Genomic DNA, 7,439 nt, shown 5'->3' on the forward strand with positions numbered 1-7,439 from the left:
GGTAAAAGTTATCGAACCACAGCGACAAGGAAAAAGTGGCTCTAAAGAATGGAGCGGCAAGGAGAAGAATCTTAACCTTGCCTGTACGGATTCTGCATGTATTTTTTTTAATTATTCCAAAAATAAATAAGTCAAAGATACGTCATGGCATTCTATGCTAAACTGATCTTTCTCAGTATCGTTCTAAAGCCAAAGCCTTAGAATGGAAAGAAATGACTGCTAGCTTTTTCTTTCGTCGGTGTTGTTTGCAAATATTGAAGACTATACAGATTAGATGGCAAAATTCTTTACTTCGACTACAATACCCCTCAGAATAGAAATATTCTTAAGTATATTTTACAGTGATGGTTAATTTACCTATAAAAATAACATATTCTAGAGAGAGAAAAGGAAAGTAGCTCGTAGTGCTTCGTCTGTACAGAAAAGGACTATGAGCTGGACCAGGACTTGCAATATTCCCGCAAAAGGTCACATGCTTGGCAGGTAGATCGCCACTCTGTTATTGACGCTCTATGGTTGTAAACAAGAACAGAGGAAGAAAAAAAAGCAAATTAAAGAATACAGACTTCTTCATTAATGGAATATCGTTTTTACCAGATCAGAAGGAAATTAGATCGTCTCACATTTTTTTGTTTTTTATCATTTGATTGTGCGTGTGTGTTTACGAAAGGGAGAGAGATGATAAAGAAAGCAAGCTGGATTTACGTAAGTTACAAATCATTCTAGCTACGGTTGCGGGAGAACATTTGCTCCCTACGGGAAGAGAAAACAAGATATTGTGTTACTTCTTGACAAAGCGGCTCCCGGCAACGCGTTCTAACCTTGAGACGAGGGGTGGAGTGAGGTAACTGTATTAGGCTTATGATATAATAAAAAAAAAAAAAAAACCAGCACAGACAACGATAAGGTGAACTTGCCCAGAACTGAAAATAAACGGTTAGGAAGTCTACCGATTCGCGGAGTCATGGCTGACAGCTCTCTCTGGAAAACCGTTAGTTTAGTAATAAGTGTTTGAAATTGCGTTATTGTCTTTTTATGTTTTATTTTGTGAATCGTTTCCTCTGCGTCAGTTTCTCATTCTTCTCCTTCTCCTATGGCCCATCTTGCCACGACCTCCAAGAATATGGAACTGTCCGTAATAATGCAAGGTGCAGTGGAAGGAGAAAATAAAGTTTTCCATTGCCTGCGAGAGCCAGGGAGTTTGATTTATTGAACTACGGAAGGTGAGATCGAGAGCTTAGTCAAAAGACGGAAGATAAGAGGTGATCTTAATGGTAGTAACGGAGGTGTCTGTGTTTCTTTGTATCCACAATAGTGTATTAATATATGAACGAAAGCGCGAGTTTGCGTGACACGCATGCGTGTACATAATACTACTATTTGGGAAATATTCATAATTTACACATATATAAATGCACACACAACACACACACATATATATATATGTATATATATTATATATATATACATATTACTATATATATATTATACATAGGTATATATATATATATATATATATATATGATATACATATTTATATATATGATATATATATATATATATATCTGGTATATATATATATATATATATATATATATATATATATATATCTATATATATATATATATATATATATATATATATATATATATATATATATATATGTATGTAATATCCATTTACCTCTCTACAAAGCCGACGGCAGGCGAACGCCGCCAAATCGTCTTGACCCGGCTTCACACCGAGGGGAGTGAAAGTTGAAGACTTGCTACGTGACGAGGTCAGCCAAGGGGCGTCCGGAGGACTCGCCTTTAAGATTTTCGGCAGCTGGTTCGAACGGCTAACCACGAGAGGAGGACACGCCCTCTCTCTCTCTCTCTCTCTCTCTCTCGTTGGAGGGATGATAATAACTCCCTCTCTCTCTCACTCTCTGGTTGATGATGAGTGTCTCTCTCTCTCTCTCTGGTTGGATGACGAGTCTCTCCTCTCGTTGGAGGGATGATAATGACTCCCTCTCTCTCTCACTCTCGCTCTCTCTCTCTCTCTCTCTCTCTCTCTCTCTCTCTCTCTCTCAACAAATCATTCTAGTTTCGTTTTGACCTTAGTTAGGGAAGTTGCATTAAACACACACATCTTGTGCTCGCATGACACACATGAATACAAGGGAAGTGTGACACACATTCAGCGCAGCAGACACAAAGCTAGACTCATGGCTATTTAGGACACTTACTTGTTCAGACAAACATGTGCACGAGAAGTTTGACAATGACACAAGCAGACATAGAAGCAAAGTTATTTGAGATACACCCATTTTACGTCAACGTTAGATCCTACTTCTTGTTAATACAAACATGCAGGAATACACATACACACACAGTTTTCTGCTATTCAATCTTTCCCATTCATTACGGTACAAGTACACACATTCATTAGTACTAATACAAAACTACAGTCGGACAAATAAGGACATTTTCAACATGCCTAAGAAGAGTTTCTTTTACTAAAACGTGTGAATATATATATATATATATATACACACACATAATGTGCATACATTTAAAAGATTAATTACGTCTCAATATTTTGTTAAATTGAAGAAATGTATGTTAAAATATCTATGAACATTTGTACGCAGAACTAACTATAATTTTCATATACAGAATCGTACTACATATGAGTTAGTGCCATTGTACAGATGTCAGTTCCTGTATAAATCTGTGCATCTTGAGTATATGATAATATGCCGTGTTTCAGTGACTATAATTTCTTTTATATCGCATTTGTAAATGTATATGTATACTGGTATGTGTTCGATGCCATATAGTGTAAAAAAAAACGTACTTAGTAGGTATACGCATGTATAAATTCAAACCTTTAAGCATGTTTCATGGAATTTATGAATTTATATGTGTATGAACTGGCATCTTAGCGTATGTAGTATGTTTGTGCGTATTTACTCACGTGGCCTGCAGCAAGCGTATAATGTCTTTATATTTGCATAAGACTTTACACATATGCCTGGATGTATGTAAATTCAAACATGCGCATTCTTTACTGTGTTCTTGTTCACTTTAGTGAACAAGACCACAGTTGATGGTCGAAAGCTTTAATCCTATACAAGTTATATATATTTTAAACTACAAGAGGAATTTACTTCATTGTGGATTGTATCCCCCATATATATATATATATATATATATATATATATATATATATATATATATATATATTACACGTCTCAGGTATAAAAGGGCCATTAAAACACTGTTTTAAAGCTAAGGACTATTTCGGTGGTCTGCTACCACCCGTATCAAGCAGTGAATGACAGAAGAAATTACATAGGGAAAATGGGAGAAATACCCTTAGGTGATGTATAGCTATATATATGTGTGTGTATCTAAAGCGGCTGACATTGTTAAATTCTGCAAAGAGGGTCTTCCATGAATCAAGAGTTGAACCATGAATGTGGTGATGACCAGTATTCTGTTTTTCCTCTTGAGCCACTCCCTGTTAGAGAAAAGGCCTAGTGTTCATTTTATAGTATATATATTATATATATATATATATATATATATATATATATATATAGCGTATAGTGTGTGAGAGAGAGAGAGAGAAAGAACGCGAGGATGTAAGTGTATATATGCGCTTAGTACTAGTGCCAGAAAATCTCACCAAGTACAAGCAGAGCACAGCCAACAATTCATCCAACGTCCAGGCGGAGTTATTTTCAAAGCCCTCCCTCTTCACCTCATTGCCTTAGCAACAGCCGTGACAGGGAACTCCGATTTTAGCAAGCATGTCCTCCGGAGCCTCATTTATCCGCTTTTAAAGTGGCGTGATCCGGAGCACAAACAACAAACGCTTTCTTAGGGCGGTGCCTCACACACTCACAAGCGCTTCTTTTTATCATGTTGAAGCCAAAGAGTTAGACCGAGTGGCCAATTAAAAAGAGTTAGACCAAGAGGCCTTTAAGTAAATCGACAGATTCAATCCTGTAAATCTTCATTGGCGAATCAGGCAATCCCCGTGACAGAAATGACGCCGAGTTGAGTGCGCTCTCGTGTGCTACACCAGCGAGTGTCACGAACGTGCGCATCTTCGATTGTGTGCAAGTATGGCAAAGGATACTATTGGTGTCAGCATGCTTCATAGAAGAGGGCAGGAAACGTGGTCGCGTCGCGTGACCCTTCTCTCTTTAAGTTCAGGACGTAAGGAGAGTTATTTTGATCAGTAAAGGGAGATCTTTTCCTTCTGAAGGGCGTACTGCAGCTCTCATGCGTCATTCCTATGGATTTACGTGTATGGAACTGAAACACTTATGAGTTATCAGACGACATTCTCTTTCCTAGCAGCCTTATATGAAAGGGAATGTCTAATAACTCATAAGTATGTTTATGTGATTATAGTAGGTATTATGAATGAATGTCATAATCTTCTGGAACACTACAGGGAAGGATAACACTGATGAATAATTAATGTATATATAAATGAAAGAAATAGCATTCATTCATGTTTCTCATAAAAAATAATGATAATTTTTTTAAAAGACTCATCTATTTTCTTAGATAAAGGTAAAATGAAGAAGAAAAAATCAGTACACGAACGAAAGCTCAACGAAAACAAAAAGATAAATAAAAACAAAATACAATGAAAACTCTTATTCGACGCTGTTTGCGTTATGCTCTAATCTAGTTAAGTTTACAACGTCATAAAAAGAGTAAAAAAGACGATCTGGCCACTTGCAACAAAGTCAGGCTCTCATAAACGGAGGGGGAAGAAAAAGTGTAGCTTTTGCAAGAGCTCTCTTGGGCGATGTCCCTGCCATGTGAGGAATATTGATATCCTCTCTCTCTTCTCTCTCTCTCTCTCTCTCTCTCTCTCTCTCTCTCTCCGGAGGTGGAGGAAAGGAACGGCACGGGTGCGTTCTATAAAACTATATTATGCCTCTGTTGACCAGAGAAATTAATTAGTACGTCGGTTATCAGTCGACTGTTGTGGGTCACAATAGAGACGGAATGGCAGATATGAGCGACCAGTGATTCTGAATTCCCGCACTCCATGGGTGGTGGGTGTGGGGAGGACAGTTGTAAATCTTAATAATGTTATTTCGTGCTCTATGCAGTCTACCACGTAGGTGAGTAGTGCCATCAGTGCACCTCTTGGGATGCACTGTAGGCATTATTGAAGGTCCTTTGCAGCGTCCCTTCGGCCCCTAGCTGCAACCGCCTCATTCCTTTTACTGAAGGTACCTCCATTCATATCTTTCTTCCATCTTGCTCTCCACCCTCTCCTCACGATTATTCCATAATGCAACTGCCAGGTTTTCCTCTGCTATCAGTTTCCTTTCCGGCTCTGAATGACCTCATAGGTCCCATCGCTTGGCCGTTAGTCTAAACTCTAAATTCCATTCCTCTATTCCTTTCAAAGCCGTCTAAACAGTTACCAGGGTCAAATGAAAGAGGCTGAATTTTCGAAGATTCTAGTAATACTCGCGTTCTAGGGAACACAATTTTGATTATTGAGAAGAATATCAAACGTCGTATTCGCTGTTGCTTTTATATATACTGTTGGAGGACCGAAATGTTTCGTCAAATCTGAAGTCTCATTGCCATTTGTCTCTTTGTAATATGAAATTTTCCATAACTGGTAAATGTAGACACCAATAACTAAACCATTTTACTATTGAGGACTCAGAATGTTTAAAACTTACGAATAAACTATTAGTATTATCTTCTATAGGAAACAGAATTTTCTACCACTTTCAGATTTACACATAGCTGTTGTCATTCAGTCTACTTATTCAATTTTCACAAGAGACAGACTACAGGAAATCTTCCGTAGCCACAGAAGATTTATTGCGCAACAAGGGTTGCTAGAACTTGTTTGCTTCCATCCGGTGGCGTACTTGACAGCGCTGTACTCTCTTCATCCTGCTCAGTAACTGGGTGAACGCCGGCCTAACGTCCCTGAAGCACTTTTACTATTATTATTATTATTAGCATACTGACCCCGCTAGATGACTGCTATTACTACTATGCAGCCGGGTAGCAGCGCTCTTGCTGAGGCCATGTTGGGGTTTATGTTGAATGTCCTTTTATTGTACCCTGTGGGTTGTGGTCGAGTTCCTTTGGGGAAGGATCTAACCACTCACACACATGAGGGGGGGTTGGAGGCCAAGGGCGTAAAAGATAGCATGCTGATTTACCTATGATGATTATTCTACAAGTACTGCACATTTTCTCGCCTTCAGTTACCACTTAATGACAAGAGGTAATCACCAATTCAGTTTCATTCCTTTCAGAAAGCTATGTTCAAGAATGAAGCTAACTTGAAATATGACCAAAAGGCTTTGATAACAACAAATGGAGAGGCTCAAAAATCAACTATAATATTACTACTTTTACTGCTATTCCTAATACAAATGAGACCCTCTCATCAACAGAACATGATAATAATGATACTTTTTTTTTTTAAAAAGCTTCATCCTTGATTTAGGAATGAAATAATGAACAGAACCGTACCAATTGTCTTGTTTCTTCAGTTAAGCCAACCTTTCTCACGAGGAACGCTCCATTTTAAGATAATAACAATAAAACATTTCCTTAGTTCATTCTTTCTCATTCCTTGGCTATATTGACCAAGTAGGAACCACTAACTGACCTTATCACTTGACCTAAACGTAAGTTAGTTTCATCTACTTTTCCAGGCCGCCACGTTTGTTTTTATGTCAAACTCAAAACTTTCATCAGATAGCTTATTTAGTTATAGCCACAGGTAAACCTTATATAATTTGGAAGTTGCATTAATTAAATGCCTATCTATATGCCACAGAAAATGAGTGAGATTATATGCAATCACTGTGGTGCGCAATTAACATTTGTTATCTTTGATAAAATTATATTTATTATCAACTTTTCATCTTACTACTTTACTAATGTATCCAGACAAATGTTTTGGTAAAACTTTACTTTATTCCTCAACGATATCGCAACAGTGGTAAATCTCAAAAAGAGAAACATTATTTAACATAATATTATAGGATGCTTGGAGGACAAACAAATGCAGTTAGGTTTTTGCAGGTTTACCTTGATCTAACTCAGTACCTCCATAAAAATTACAACTGACATTTCAGTTCTTTTCGCCATGAGAATTACCAGCCACTGAAATTAGTTTTGTCCTTGTTACTAGTCAATACGTCTTGTATTATGTTTTCTAGTCAGTATAATACTTGTAGGTCAGTTTCTTCAGTATCATAATTTCATGCTCTGGCGTTTCAGGGCCAGAGTCTATAGTTAGCGCAAGGAACCAGACACTAGACTAAGTCTGTAATCAATAGGTAGAACAAGCTCTCTTTCTTATTTTAATTTCTTCTAACGTAAAATCTTCCTATTATATTCGTTCTATCGTTGAGTGCTTGCAAACATATGTGATTCACC

This window comes from Macrobrachium nipponense, chromosome 1, assembly GCF_015104395.2.
Source record: "Macrobrachium nipponense isolate FS-2020 chromosome 1, ASM1510439v2, whole genome shotgun sequence".
Lineage (NCBI taxonomy): Eukaryota > Metazoa > Arthropoda > Malacostraca > Decapoda > Palaemonidae > Macrobrachium > Macrobrachium nipponense.